General features: G+C 41.1%; 1 protein-coding gene and 1 long non-coding RNA gene across 6 annotated transcripts in view; one reads left to right on the forward strand and one right to left on the reverse strand.

Moving 5' to 3' along the window:
- The window catches only part of EDA (ectodysplasin A), a 189,723-nt gene that overhangs the window by 80,269 nt on the left and 92,692 nt on the right, over positions 1 to 16,762 (reverse strand). The gene's annotated exons all lie outside the window — the stretch shown is intronic.
- Positions 42 to 12,816, forward strand: LOC116834725 (uncharacterized). Its single transcript, XR_004376028.2, has 3 exons — positions 42 to 1,283; positions 1,379 to 1,572; positions 12,596 to 12,816. It is a non-coding gene; the product is annotated as an uncharacterized LOC116834725 (long non-coding RNA).

Consider the following 16,762-nt stretch of genomic DNA (forward strand, 5'->3'; position numbering starts at 1 on the left):
CCTCTTTTACTAAATTTTTCTGGCCAGGGTGCAAGGAAAAGGCAGTGGTGATTTAGTGCAAGGTATGTAAGCTTCTCCAATGAATAGGCTACTGGGGAGCTAAACAGGTGCTGAATTTACATCCATCATAAGCCAGTCAAAGATTGAGTGAACTGGCATAGCCATCCTATTTGCAGTGGGAGACATCAAGGTTATTCAATTACTCTCTTCCTTGGAGACTTTGTTTCTAAAGAAATGATGAACCTAGCTACCCACTCCACAGAAAGAAAATCTTAAATCCTCAGATTGAAGGAAGTTGGCTTTCTTTGCCTCAGTACCTGTAGAAACAAAGGGTTCTACTAAGGAGTACTCCAGAACCTAGGAGCATTTCCTTTCTTATGTAATTGACAACTTCCCAATATGTTTGAACTACACTGCATACAACTTCACAATATGTTGAACAAATCACTATTACTTGTTCTGTGTAATCTCAGGTTGGACACTACTTTAAGTTTAGAACAGTTACCAAATCACAAAACTATTCTGTACTTTTTAAATCAAGAAAATCACTGTAGGATAATAAAAATAAGGTCAAAAAGTGAAAAGAAAAGGGATAATCTAAAGGGGGTAGAAGAGGGAGCACGGGGGCAGGAGCCCAAATAACCTGTAAAACATGCCTTACAGGGATGAGTTAGTTACACCTTTGTATATCCCAACAAAACAAAAAAACAAAACAACACATTCAAAAGAACATATTTTCACTGCAATGACATAGAATTCTAGCTGGAAAGGTTGAACAGTAATGCTCTGGAATGTCATGAGAACACAATAGGAATTACCAAAGAAATATAGCCTGAAGCTACTCACAGAAACTAATTTTGTTTTAAAAAAACAACAACCTGCATTCCAAAGTTTATGTAAATAAGAATAAGATACTTATATAAACATTTTCTCTAAAAAGGTACCACAAAAATAGTAAGCTTTCCTCAGGACATGAAACCAGATGTGCCGTGAAGTTATTATTGGACATACAAACTATGCATACCACAAACCTGATGCTGCGGTGTTACAATGATTCTCAAGGGCTTAGCCATCTACCTATCTCATTCTTTCAGTGTCTTAGACATAGCATATATGCCCAAAAGGAGCACTTTATAGCACCAAAGACGTTTCACTGGAAACACAGTGAAAAGATCTCAAAAGGCTTCAACAACAGCACAAAGAGAAAAGAAGCAGAAAACAAGCATAAAGATTGTTATACTCTGAAATATGACTACATAAAAAGTGGCACTTCTTTAAAACAGGTACGTTTCCTATGTGTGTGAGTGTGAGAGAGAGAGATTTGCTGACTTCAGTGACAACAGATTTTGCTTAATTTCTTCTTCTCTTATCCCTGCAGTGATAATACAAGTAAGAGAGTGAGAGCTGACTCTATACTTTCCTCCTGTGCAAATTCACTGAATTCAAGGGGGTTTCACAGGTGTCACTGAAGACACAATTTAAAGATTGCACAGGTGTGACTAATTTAGCCTACAGAACCTTTATAAGGGAAAAAATGCAGCCAGACTCTCAGATCCAAGGCAAACTTCACAGGTATGCAATGAAAAATAATATTTTACTTGTAAAATGAGTGTGTTTGATATGGAAATCATGGAAACAATAAACACAGAATCGTAAAATGCCAATGTAGAGTAACTTTTCAGAGTAGGTAGATAAAGCAGTAAGATTTGAAATTCAAGTCATCTTCATATCTCAGTGGTTTGAGCATTAGCCTGCTAAACCCAGGGTTATGAGTTCAATCCTTGAGGGGGCCATTTGGGGATTGGTCCTGTTTTGAGCAAGGGGTTGGACTAGATGATCTCCTGAGGTCCCTTCCAACCCTAATGATCTATGATTCGAATCATCTGTAAACTAGACTAACAAATCAGTTCATGTAAACCAGGTATTTTGCCTCTAACTAAAACTTAAAGATGTGTCAGAGAACTTAAACAAAAACAGAACATAAAAACCTAACCCCATAAAAAACCTGCCTTCTCTTCTACAGCACAATATCTCAAAGTACTTGAAAATAAGCACAAAACTGATGCTCCTGCATTATTGCTTTTTCAGTATTATGATTAGATTCCCTTGTCCATTTTCAGTTTTAGAGATTATTAGTTTGAGAAAGACTGTTACCATAACTAAGCTCTTTATAGACATTCTTTTCAGGCATTACAGTGGTTTTATTGTGTTCTGAAATATTATGTCAGAGCTGTTGGTTTGGAACAGCTGTCTCTGTTACTTTTGACTGTGCCAGATCAAAAACACATCCATGATAACATGGGATGTAATAAACTGAATAGATTGTAAAATAGTTACCAGAGAAGAAGACAGAACACAAAGAGTCATGTTTATCAAAGGAGATATTCAATATATTTAAGGCCTTTGTCTTTATAGGTTATTTTTCGTTTTTGTTATAAAATACAAGAAGCGAACAACCTACATGATTTGCTCTTTAACTTGGCAGCAATACTACAAAATCTTGTCTGAAAGATATAACCATATCTTTGAATATAAAATTATTGTAACAAGTTGAATATGTAAAAGCAGCAAAGAGTCCTATGGCAACTTATCGACTAACAGATTTATTGGAGCATGAGCTTTCGTGGGTGAATACCCACCTCGTCAGATGCATATAGTGGAAATATCCAGGGGAAGGAATATATATGTGCAAACAGGAAGTTAAATATGATAATTTTCACAAAACATATTATAGGAAGTGAGGCCCAGAGGAATCAAGATACAGGAGTAGCAATTAAAATGTACAGAAATATAAAAAATGTACAACAGCCAAAATTCTCATAAGTCACTCTTCATATCCCATCTTAATGACTGGAACCTCCTCTTTTTTTCAGCATTCCTAACTCCCCCACATTGTCTCCTTCTCTGCATTCAAAATAGATTCCTCCACTGGCTTTCTGGGTTGCTGTCCTTGTATGAAGTTCAAGTTCTTGTCTTTATCTCCAAGGTCCTCCATGACTCTGCTCCTTTTATCACATAATCACTGTTGCCTCCTCTAATTTTGGTCATGGTGCCAACCCTGACAGTTAACTTTGTACACAGATGTCTTTGTGTGATAAACATGCTGCCCTGACACATGGAACATCATTCCAGAACTGATTAGAAAGGCCATAACCCTCTCCTTATTCAAGTCCATCTATCTGCAGTACTAATATGGCTCCCATTACTGTAGTATCCAAGCATCTGACATTCTTGATGTATTTATTGTCAAAACACCCCTGTGAAGTAAAAAAATACTATTATTCCAATTTTACAAACAGGGAACTGAGGCACAGAAGCTACGTGACTTGCCCAAAGTCACAAGAAGTATGTGGTGGAGCAGTAACTTGAACCCAAGTCCTAGGCTAGTGCTCTAACCACTGGACCATCCTTCCTCTCTCTTAAAACCTACTGCTAACATGACACTTATAAGAAAGAAGGAAGTTACTCACCTTGTACAGTAACAATGGTTCTTCAGGATGTGTCCCTCTATGGGTGCTCCACTGTAGGTGCGCTTGCGTCCCTGCACGGCTGATCTGAGAACTTTGTTGCAGCGTCCATTCAGCCCATACACATGCTGTCCCCCCCCTTTGTGCTCTGCCATGGGGCTAGCGCAGCATGTGTAGGCGAACCCCTCTCAGTTCCTTCTCTACTGTAGAGTATGTAGGAATGTGAGTCGTGGAGCACCAATAGGGGGACACATCTCAAAGAAGCATTGCTACTGCACAATGTGAGTAACTTCCCCTTCTTCAAGTAGTGATCCCTATGCATGCTCCACTGCAGGTGACTCCTGAGCAATATTCCTAATGGGAGGCTGGGGCTTCGGAGTCAAAGGGAAAAGGGTTACTATATTCTTAAGGAATCACTTTGTAATTGGGTGCGAGAACACTGAGTATCTCTCTATTTGCTGATGGGAGGCTGCTATGGCCTTTAGGTGAATTTTGGAGTGAACTAAGAGATCATCCTGATTTCTTGAGAATCAGTATATACTCTAGGACCACTAGGAGAGTAGCAGATGTTGGGGAAATTTTCTTGGGATTACACCAAACCTGAAACCTGGTCCACTTTTGCAGGCAAGTATGATGGGTAGCTGATTTCCTAGTGTATAATAACACTTCCTGTACCTCCTGAGAGCAGGATCTTTCCATGTGCTGGAATCATGAATAAGCTAGGCCTTGAGTCGAAGTATCTGCAGGTTGGAGTGGAGAGTGCGTCCTTCATTCTGAAAGAGGAGATATGGAGTGGGATGAAGAGGGATCAGCAGACACATCACCAGCTGTAATATGTAAGGGTACCATGTCTTTCTCAGCCAGGTGGGAGCAATTAGTATAACATTTGCTCTCTCGCTTTTTATTTTTAACAAAACTTTAATCAATAGAGGATATGGAGGAAAGGGTACAGAAGGCCCTTATCCCTTGATTGAAGGAAAGCGTCCCCTAAGGAGTGCTGTCCGAGACCTGCCTTGGAGCAATAGCATGGGCATGTCTTGTTCGGGTAAGTGGTGAACAAGTCTATTGCTGGTGCCCCCCACTGTCCGAATGTGTCATGGAGTACTATTGAGTTCATCTCCCATTCTTGGTCGTATGGGAACCTGCGGCTGAGACTGTCTGCTGTTGTGTTCTGCACTACTGGTAGGTAAGCCGCTGATATCGCAACATTGTGGGAAATGCACCCGTTCCATGGTTATAGTGCTTTCTTACAAAGAGAGGGCAATGGATGATTTAGTTGGGGATTGGTCCTGCTTTGAGCGGGGGTTGGACTACATGACCTCTTGAGGTCCTTTCTAACCCTGATATTCTATGGGGCTGCCAGATTGAATCATAAAATCAATGATGTATGTACTACATGCATACTATGTTGTTTGTCATGTCCCTTGTGTGTACACCTCTGATCAGCAGAAGGAAGTGAGCACATGCATTCCTGACTACTTTGAGTTCGAGGAGGTTGATATGAAGACACATTTCTGTGGGTGATTACTTGTCTTATGTCATGAGTTTGTTGAGATGTTCTCTCCATCCTATGAGGGATATACTGGTGGTGAGGAGGATTACTTTATCTTGGTGAGTAACAATATGGGTTTCTCTAAGCTGTCTCTGTTCAGCCTGTAAGCCAAGCTGAACAATGAATGGAGACATCTCATGCAAAAAGTTTGGCATGACCTATCACAAATGTACCCACTACCATGTGCTTCAGAAGTTGGAAGCAGAGGTGAAAGTAATCCAGTCCAGTCCAGGGTACTGGTAAAAAAGTGGCCATCAGTATACAGCCAATCGTACCATCAGGGTCGCTGATTGGGGGGAAGGGGGGGGAAGGAAGGGGGTATAGGAGGAGGGGCACCTGCCCTAGTCCCCAGCGATTTAAAAGGGGCTCCCGGCAGCAGCTGGAACACCTGGCCCTTTAAATCACTGCCAGAGCCCCAGGGCTCCCAGCTGCTGCCGCTACCCCGGGGCTCCAGTGGCAATTTAAAAGGTCTGGGGCTCCTGGCTGCCACTGCCACTACCACTACCATGCTAGCGGCCCCAGGACTTTTAAATTGCCGCCAGAGCCCCAGGACACTGGCTGCCCTGCATATTGGTAAGTCTCTCAAGTTTTACCCCTGGTTGGAAGGCAGTGCCTGGCTCATATATGAGGGCTTGCTTGCACTGTCTCCATAAGTGTGGACAAACTGAGGAATCTGTATTGTGGAATGAGTGCTCTTGCTTGGAGAGAATCGATTTTTGAATGTTGATTTGTAGGCCCAGGCTTCTGAATAAGTCCATAGTCCTGTGGGTAACCCACAGAGCTTTGTCAAAGGAATGAGCCCTGAGGAGGCAGTTGTCTAGACAGGGGTTGATCATGATCGCCTGAGAACAAAGATGAGCTGTCACTATGGAGAGGACCTTGGAGAATATTCTGGGAGCTGATGATAGCCCAAAGGGGCATACTCTGTACCGGTAATGGTAGTGTCCTCTAGGGTAAATCTGCGAAACCATCTGCGGGATGCTAAGATTGAAATATGGAAATAAGCATCCTGAAGGCAGAGGGTTGAAAGCCAGTCTCCCTGTTCCAAAGCTCTAATAATCGCTGCTAGAGAGTGACCATCTTGAATTTTTGAGCCTTGATGAACTTGCTGAGTGCTCTGAGGTGTTCAGTATGAGTCTCCAATCCGCCCTTTTGTTTGGGTATTAGGAAGTAATGAGAGTAAAAGCCTTTGCCTCATACTTGTTGAGATATTGGTTTTATGGCTCCTATTCAGAGGTTATCTATGTCTTGTCGTAAGAGACACTTGTGAAAAGAGTACCTGAAGAGGGAAAGGGGAGGATGTTGGGGGGGAGGAGGAGGAAGAAGGTGAAATGAATAGAATACCCACTATGGATGTTTTCTAGCACCCATTTGTCAGATGTTATCCATTCCCAGGTGCTGTGGAACAGGGCAAGATGGCATCCAAAGGGATGCGAAAGGTTGATTAGTGTCAGATGGTGTAGAGGAAGTGGTCTGTCCACACCCCGACCAGTCCATCAAAATGGATGTTTTTAAGTAGATGATTGGGAAGATGAAGGGCCAGTTGGTTTGTGCTCTGTGGGCCCGTTGGTTTGTGCTCTGAGAATCTGGACTTTTTCCTTTGTGGCCCATAAAAGCGTTGAGTTTGATCATGTGCTACGCACAATTCAAGTAATGGCTGATGACCATATTTTCTCTTCTGTTCAGGTGTATAAATCCCTAATGACTGAAGGATAGCCCTGGAGTCAGTGTGTGGAGATCTTTTCTGTGAACAATTTGGTGTCTTCGAAGGGAAAGTCCTCCATGGCTGTCTGTACTTCATTGGGGAAGCCAGATAAATGTAGTCAAGAGGCTCATCACATCACAGTTCCTGTGGAAATGGATCGTGCTGTAGTATCAGCTGTGTTGAACACTGACTGAAGTGCTGTCTTGATCGCCAATTGTCTTTCATTGATAATAGCCTTAAACTTGTGATGTTCCAGAAGCTAGTCAATAAATAAATTAATTGAGTTTGGAGTAACTGAAGTAGTTATATTTTGCGGTTAGTGCTTGGTAATTCATGATGCAGCATTGTAGTGTGGTAGAAGAATAAGACTTTCTTCCAAAAAGGCTGAGGAGTTTCCAATCCTTATCACATAGGGTGGACTTCACCTGGTGCTGACAACTGCTGGAATTCACTGCATCCCCAAATGATGAAATTAGGAGGTAGATGGGAGAAACGAAAGTCTGTGTTCTTGGCTGGGATGCAGTATTTCTTATTGGCTTGCTTACAGGTTGGCACGATTGATCCAGGGGTCTTCCATAAAAGCTTGGCTGGATCAAGGAGAGCCTTGTTGATGGAGAAGACTACTCTGGATGAAGAAAAGGATTGCAAAATGTCTATCAGCTTATCGTATGGTAATTGCACAGTGTCTGCCACCCTCTTAGCTAGGCCTTGAAAGAGTTTAAAGTCATATGGTGAGGAGGACAAGACGTTGGTCAGTGGTATGATCTTTTTTGTCAAGGTAGGACTCCTGTTCCTCCCTCACCTCTTCAGGAGGTTCAGAGGCTCTGGATGCAGAGGCTGATGGAGGGCACATTGTTGATTCATGGCAGACCATGCTAGGTGTTACAGAGGCACAATGTTTTTATGCCTCTCATGGGTCCCAGTAAGATCATTGGGATAGTAGGAAGGATCCTGCTGGCCGGTAATCTGGTTGCCCATATCAGGATGGCCGAGGGCCTGGTGGACAGTATGGCTGTGGAGGCCCAGATTGGTAATGGGCACTATATGATCCATGGAAGGAGTGATGGGAGACAAACTCCTCCTGCTCACTATCCAACTCTCCACTGGAGAACGGAGGTGCATGGCAGTGTGCCAGTGGAGACTCTCAATCTTGAGGTAAAGTTAATACCGGAGCCCTGGTACCGAATAAGGGAGGCTCAGGTCCATCAGATACTGCAAGGTCTTTCGAGTGTTTGAACTCCTGTGGTGCTGTGGAAGTCAGTACCAGTTGTGGCTCCTGGTGCCAAGACCAATGGGGTTGGTGATGTAGGCCAGGCTAAATGCTCCAACACTGTTTGGTATACTGTTGATATTATCGAAGCTGTTTCTCATAGCAAGTGAGCCTTCCCCAAAGCATAATCTTTATCCTTATCTCTCCCAGTTGATACTGTTGCTTCAGTGCCTGTGCCCATCAGGTCTTTAGGTGTATCACAGTGTTCCATTGGGACAGTACCGTGTGACCTCTGGGTACTGTGTTTGGATGGGTTCGATGCCATCAGTACTGATGATACCGAACATGCTGGAGACCTTTTCCAGCTGGTCTGGGGCTCGCTCTGGGGACTCTCAGCTCTCTTTTCTGAAGCCCTATGTGAATGTCTCATGGCTTTAGATTCCACACCTTTAGATGTAGAGGATTGGTGAAGATTCCTGTCTTCGGGGAGAATCTTGATGCAGGTCTGAAGGAGGTTGGAGAGCTGCCTCCAGTAGAAGGAGTTTTAGTCTGAGCTCTGTGTCTTGTCGAGATTGGAGCTTCAGCTGCTGACAAAAACCACGTTTCTGAGGAATGTGTTTTTCCATGAGGCATCGGACACGAGGAATGTCCATCCGTTACAGGGTTGGCCTCTTTACAGGAGGGGCATCTCTTAAGTCCCAGTAAACTGGGCATACCCTGCACCGGGGGCAGTCCCTGGAGAAAGGGGAATAAGTAGATAAAGGTTTGATTGTTTCCTTTATTTTCCTTAAAAAACAAACTCTAACCTAACAAATAAAGATTAGTAACTAATTAAGTTTGAACAATAGAGTTAATGATCTGATGAACTCACAGCGAATAGCTCAGTCTCTAGCCATGGTCAGTTGAGAAGGAACTGAGGGAGGTTTGCCTGAGCATGCTGGTTAGCTCATGGCAGAGCATGATGGGGAGATATGCTGGGGGCATATGCAGACCACACGGACACTGCTGCCAAAGTTCTCTGATCAGCAGTTCAGGGACGCAAGCACATCTGCAGTGGAGCAACCACAGGGACATTACTCGAAGAAGAATCAGCCAATTAATGATGGCCTGATGGTCAAATAGCACCAGATGGCAATTTATATCAATTTAAAATGTTGAGATAAATAAGATTTATATATTTGGTTAAGTCCTGTTCCTCCCACCCTTCTCATGTTATTTGTCTTGCACTTTAACGACTTTGGGACAGGAGCTGTGTAAACATGTGTTTTAAGTGCCTAGCTCAATGGTGTTTTTAACACATCTAGGTCTTCAAGACACTATAGTAATATAAAGATTAAAGAAGAGAAAAGAATGAGACCAAACATCCAATGAAAATATTGGAAAATATCATCTAAGAAGTCCACTTTATTTTTCAGCATACAATCATACAAATAGTTCTCCAAGAGATTTGGTTGTCTGTCAGCTATTAATCTGCGTTCATCCTTGTAAGGACCTGACAGCTGTGGTGAGTAAATAGCAACAGGATCCAGAGTGGAAGGCATAAAATCGGAACATAAATTTTAAATTAATTCGGAAGGAAACAGTGGTTACGAATAATACTGTTCTTTTCATTTTGACTTTTACTAGCAATATTTGCTTTAGAATGAAGCAGGCCCTTCAGGGTCTACTGGCAGTGTGATGCATGGTCCTATAGGGAAATGGTTGAGATCGGCATTGGAACCTTTCAGAAGTGGTGTGCCGAGTCTTCATTTATTCACTCTGATTTAAGGTTTCGCGTGCCAGTAATACACTTTAATGTTTTAAGAAGGCCTCTTTCTTTAAGTTTATAATATATAACAACTACTGTTGTATGTAAAGTAAATAAGGTTTTTAAAATATTTAAGAAGCTTCATTTAAAATTAAATTAAAATGCAGACTCCCCTGGACTGGTGGCCAGGACCCGGGCAGTGAGAATGCCACTGAAAATCAACTCACGTGTCACCTTCGGCCCGCATGCCATAGGTTGCCTAACCCTGTTTTAGATCCTACTGGTTGGTTCCTCACGTTCCAGGAGACATGGACTGAAAAAGCTGCAGAGAATGTGAACCTTGTGTCATTGAGCAACCTGCACCAACAGGAGCATTTTACAATTCCTAAATGGAAGAACAGCTTGGTTCAATAGGATTCATTTGAGGGAGAATTCCAAGGAAGAGTTAGTTTGAAAATATGAACATTTGTCTCACCCTATTCCCCAGCTCCCAATCACATAAACTTGCTTCCAGGTAGGCAGTGTCAGGGGTGGTAAAATGGGGGAGGAAGTAATCAAATGTTCTGTTCTCAACTAGGCTCCAATTCTGTGAATACTTTGTGTGAAATCCTAGCCACATGAAGTCAATGGCAAAACTCCCATTGACTTCAATGGTACCAAGATTTCACCCTCACTGCATATGTTCTTAACTTTAAGCAGTTGAATCGTCCCAACTAAATCATTCCCCTTGTGCCCCGAGCTCTTGGATAACTGCCAAATCTCCATATACATCAATACTGCCACGTTCCAAGGCTCACTTTTTATCTCAAGTTGGACAGCTGCAGTATTGCCGAACTCAAGGAATTTTAAACGTAATGCATTTTTGGGCCTTGTTTATTTGTAGTCTTATTTGAGCCTTTTGGGGTTCACATTTTCACTCTTCCCAAGCACAGGGGCTAAAAACCTAGCTTTTTTTCTCCCCTCTCAAATAAAAGTGATATTCTCTCCTAATCATATACCCTTAGGAGCTGGGGTTTTAAGTAAACATCAACTATTGTGAGACTTAATTGGCAACACTCTGCCAGGCAGGCAAGCTGAGATTCTTTAATGTGAGTTGAGAAAATGAATCTTTAGTGAACTACTTGGTACAAATCTAATTCAAAAGCTGTCTCAAATGAAAAAAACAAACTTCTAGCTTTCAGGAGTAGATTCTATTCAGAAACAGAGAAACCGTCTATTTAAAGCTTTGGTTTGAAAACTATGATGTAATGTCAGTAACTTCTGGACTTTCCGTTTCACACGCTCCAGTATTAAGTCATAGGGCCAAAAATACAAAAACAAAAAAATTCACAACCAAAATGACTAAAATTTTCACTGCTAATACAGACATTCCATCAGAATAAAAAGAAACCAGAAATGCAGATTAAATTTATTTAAAGGAGCATTTAAAGACACTTACATTTGTTAAACTGCTAGATCAAATAATTCTTCCAAATATCAAACTTTTTAGTAAAGTTGATCTTTAAAAGAAAAAGAGATCTGCCTTTGCCACAACATGAAACACTAAAATTGAGAACAGCTTGTTTCATTACAGACTGTTACAAGCAGTAGAGCACATAACTTTATCCTTAGTAGGAATGCACAGTCAAGGAGTCAGATAAAAAATTGCATACAAACCATAAAAAAACACTACAACCCTATGACAGAATTTTTTGTTTGGACTTCCTCTGGTCTGCTTTCCAATCAAGTCAAAGTCGTCTTGAAGATTAATACAAATCTCTCTCATCTATATATGCACAAATATTTTGGATATAGTGTTCTATATACACACAAGTATAAATGAGGCTGAAATTTTCAAAGCAGCTAAGGAGTTAGGTGTCAAACTTGCATTGAATTTTAATGGACTTTTGGCACCTAACTCCCTTAGGCTTCTTTGAAAATCCCAATTTAAATATTTTACGTATTTGACATATTCAATTTGTTGCATTCCAAAAAAAAGGTTTATATAGATACGCTGCACTATTTGCATACAGTATCTACCAGTCTGCAGTAAACCCTGGAATTTCTCATACTGTTTAAGAATAGTAGTTGAATCTACTAAAACGAGTAGTTAATTTTTCCATTTTGTGACTTTGTACGTGATTAATATCCCAAATCACTGCAAACTAGAACTCACACTGATTTGAACTAGGTCCATAACTAGACACCAAATAATAAAGAATTCAGTAGGATTTTATTTTCTGGAATTTACATCAACTTTAAGTACTTATACTGCCCCCATCACCTCAGTATTTGAAGCCATAGTTCATTTTTATGGTGACAACGGAGCTTTCCTTAACTCCTGTCCAGAACAACTCCCCAAGCTCATGCGATCTGATGGGCAAAACACTACCACCTCAAAATTATATTCTGTATTCACAGTATCTACTCTACAGTTTTATAGTCATTATTACACCTCCTCTCACCATTTAAAAAAAACCCTTTCATTTGTTGCTATTTGAGGTCTGCCTCAAACACTCCTTCAGCAACAATAACTAGCAAATGAGATTAACTGAGTGCTGACAATGGACAGAGTGTATAAGGATAGGAACGAGGCATATTAGAAATGGCTCACCTGTAATTTCTGCATTTAAAATTTATTTTTTTTATAATTTAAGCCTAGTTATACCACAAGGGCACTAAAACTTACTAAAATTTGGTAGTCTGACCGGCTAAACAGTGAGCTTCTTTACACTTGTAATCCTCACCTTTTGTCTCACAAGTAGTTTTAAAAAGATGGGGCTAAAAGGAATCACAATCATGGAGTACTTTGATAGCTCTACGACAGCTGCATGGTGCCGCATGAATGCTGATTTGCTCACAATAAAATGGGGCATTGTGTGTTACTGTCACATGTGATATGGATCATAAAAAAAATACTACTTTTCTCTTACAGAATTCAGAACAAATTACTCCAATGTAGTGTTACATTTTGTCCCTCAATTCAAGTTTGAAAATTTCAAGAATCCATGAGTAGGATGTATATGTGCCTGCGTGTGGGTGTGAATGCTTAAATTTCCATAGAAATAAAAACTGCAGGATAGAATGTGCAGTAACCAGATGATACCTACATATCTAGCTGCACAGATGCTGATATACTACTCGGTTCAGGTATTTAAAACACTCCATAAGGCTTTCACTTCCACCTCCAACAGATACCAAAAAGTAATATATGCCTCTAACTCCATCAAATTGTAACATCTTCTGCTTTTATATTGATTACAACAAGATATAAAATTTGATTATCATACATTCCATGCATTTGGGAAGTTATTCTTTCTTAATACTGCTGAGGTTACTATTAAGGTTTTGCTCTAGAAAGCAAATTTGAAGAAGCTGGGGGTATATATTGGTTTTGGTATTTATTGGAGATAGAAGTGAAAGCCTTATGGAGCAACTAAGTGCATTATCAACAGGGATCCTAGTTTTCTGTGAATAAAAACCAAAATTCTCCAATAAAAAAAAATCCACATTTTTCCATGATAAAATGAAATGCTGAACTTTAGTTTCCCTAGCTACAAAATATATACGTATCAGTTAAATACAATGTTTTACTGTTATATAGTAGAAACTAGTTTATCCAAGCCTCTATTATCCAGCTCTCCGTATTAACGGAACAACCAGTGGCCTGGGGCTGAGACTTGTGAGGCTCAGGTGGTCAGCCCTGGGTGACTGGGGCTTGGGTTATCAGCCCCCTCCCCCCATCTTAAAATAAGGGATAGAAAGTTCTTTCCCAGTTCTCCTGATTATCTGAACTTCTGATTATCCAGTCTGGCCCAGGCCCCAATTAGAGGGAAGAAATGGGGTTCCAGTGTAAATTTAAAGCACATTTAAACATCAACCACAAGAGTGGGAGGTTGTACAGACTGAATAAGTGACAGTAGTACTGTCAGTAAAATGTAGTTAATGTTTTTATTTTTTCACAAAATGTAAAAACTAAAGATTCTTTGTAAAAAAGCAAATTCTGGGTTTTTCCATGGCAAACAGATTTCTAGGATCCTTGGTTATCAACAGTTTTGTAGGTAATATGAATTTATTTATTTAGTGTTGCAGGCGATAATGAAATTATAAACTGCTCTATAGTCAAATATGACTGATATAACCGATATTCTAGAAATCAGTACATGAGGAACAAAAATGTGGACAAAAGACAGTCCTAGGGTTTTAGATGTCACGCAAAAGGGATACAAAAGAAAAAAGAAGTCAGTGAGAAATGCCGAAAGGGGTGATTTTTAAACTCTTATTATTCGCTGTATCATTTTGTTTTCTATCAAACCATCACAGAATATAAATTTTGAGCACTATTTGTATTTTTTTTTTTGCCATTTTAAAAATATTTTTATAAAACAAAGTTTACAGCAACTGTTAAAACTGGACTCTAACACCACTTTAACTATGGTGCAGCTACTGCTGTGCCACAATATAATCAGTGTGATTGTTTCTAGTGAAGTTTTTCCATTTTTCACCTTTTTTCCTTTAGATATTAGATATTTGAACAGTTCCTTATGAAACCATACTGGCAGTTTCTTCTTTTTCTGAGGAATTTTACCCAGTCATTGTCTGAATGCCTTATAATTTGCTTTCCAGAAATAGCAGCAAAGAGTCCTGTGGCACCTGAAATGTAATGCTCCTTTTGTATTGCTGCATTAAGTGAATCCATTCCTTACTATGCTAAATTCAACTATCCCTAGCAAAGATCTCTCACTTTGAGTCTCCCTCCATCTTAGAGCTGCTCAAATTTCCATTGGAAAATGCTGATTCAATGACAATCAACGTGTTAGGTGGGAAGTGTCAATTCCGCCAAAGATTTCAATGGAAACTTCAGCCTGTCTGCCTGTAGGATGACCAGGACAGGATGTAGTGGGGTAACAGGCACCTATATAAGACAAAGTCCCAAATATCAGGACTGTCCCTATACAATTGGGACATCTGATCATCCTACCTGCCTGTCTCCCCAGCTGCCTGCCTGTCAGGCTTCCAGAGCCACCTTGCACTGAGGCTCTGTGGTGTTTCTAAGGGACTGGGCAACAAACAAAGATTCCATTTTGATTCTCCAGAATGGAATTTGAGCTTTTTCCTTCCATAAAAGTTTCTAATTTTTGAGTTTCCATTTCGATTCCAGAGGATTTTTTTTTTTTTCAAAAATTGAAATTTTTTGCAGGAGAGAAATTCTGTTTTCTAGCCAGCTCTAATTAGCCTGTTCCTATCAGCAGGAAGATGATCTAGGAATGTTTCTGTAGGAATCTTTACTTTGTACATCATAAAGTTGTTACTTAATCTGGACAGTTAGAATTCCCCATGAACACAACATCCCCCACTTTAGAATACTTTAAGGACTGCTCAGGAAATGTCACTCTCACTCTCCACCGATCATGACTGTCTAATAGATGTTCACCGTCATTTTGCCTTTTCATTCCTTGCGTAGAACCAGTTCTTTGGTTGAGGATATAGGAAGTAGGCTCAACACAAAAATATATCTAAATTCTCTTAGCAGTCCAGCTCTCCAGTTATCGTGTAATATTTTTGTCCTTTACATGTCTGGCACACAATGCTTATCTTTCATATTCCAAACTCAAAATATTCATCAATCCTGACTTATTCTACTCTCTTTGTATATGCCACGGACAATGGAGTTTCATATTGTACTCTGAAGTGAGGTGGATATATGCCGAATAATTCCAAAATCTACTCTTGTGCCAGACACGAGTCCTGCCACGACAATACATTTTGTTCTTAACCCATACAGTCTATTTTAAAAACATATTTATTGGTTTATTAAACCCAATGGGACTCCAATAAATGTACAATTATTTTAATTACCTCCATACTTTGTTTTCTATAATATTCTTACACTATGGTGTTAGAGATAATCAGACAGATACAGAGATGAAAATTATCTGATGACACCTTCCCCAAGATAGAGATTTGTGCACAGCACTGTACAAAAAAACCCAACCCCAAAACATTATTTTACTTATTATCTTAATGCATAGCTGAACTAATAACAGTCATCTTGCATTACACCTTTGCTTAGCATAAACCAGGGCCACCTGGGGGGGGGGGGCGCAAGTGGGGCAATTTGCCCCGGGCCCCACAGGGGCCCCCACAAGAGTTTTTCGGGGCCCCTTGTGAGGGGTCCTTCATTCGCTCCGGGGGCCCAGGAAAACTCTCTTGGGGCCCGGGCCCCCAGAGCTTCTTCCGCTCTGGGTCTTTGGCGGCGGGGCCCAGGCCCCCTGAATCCTCTGGGCGGCCCTGGAATAAAGTGAGTGTCTCAAACCGATGAGGTGTGAACTACTCTGTGTTGGATTTCCAGTAGCTGTGAATGAAATCTTACTACATTTTAGACAATACTACCTTTTCCTTATTTGCACCATGCCAGCTCAATGAGATCACACTCATTGTCATTTACATTACAAACTCACCTATAGTTGAAATTCTAGGATGAAGTTAAGGTTATTGGTGCATCTCTTCACCTTATAATTTTATTTTTAAATATGTGAAAGTGTTATGGGAGAATTACACTTGACATTACTGCAGTCAGCCATTTTGTGTGGCTAGCCACTGCTAGCTGCAAACCAAATCCCACCTCACCAGGAATGATCATTAGGGCTCTGAGAGGTAAGGCCAAACAGCTGCATGATTGCAGTTCTGCTAATCAGAATGGGAGGATGGGACAGAGTTAATGTACCATGAGAATGAAAGGAATGTTTGGAAAGTAGACCTTGGTTTTAAGTGCCCCTGACATATAAATTTTATTGTTATAACTCGGGGCCACCCAGAGTGGGGAGCAAGTGGGGCAATTTGCCCCAGGCCCTGGGTCTTGCAGGGGCCCCCAAGAGAATGCTCTGGCTCCAGCCCCACCTCTGCCTTCCCCCATCCCCCAGCGCCTCAGCGCGCCGTGTCCAGGAGCGGCCCTGGACAGAGCTAAAAAGGTCTGGCTCAGGTGGGGCCTGAGCTCCGCCGCGCTCAGAGCCGCGTGGTAAGGGTGTGGGGCTGCGAGCTCTGGTCCCGCTGGAGCCAGGCTGCTGCAGCTCTGTCCAGGGGCCAGGGCAGTTCCTGGACA

The sequence above is a fragment of the Chelonoidis abingdonii genome, chromosome 8, assembly GCF_003597395.2.
Source record: "Chelonoidis abingdonii isolate Lonesome George chromosome 8, CheloAbing_2.0, whole genome shotgun sequence".
Taxonomy (NCBI): Eukaryota; Metazoa; Chordata; order Testudines; family Testudinidae; genus Chelonoidis; species Chelonoidis abingdonii.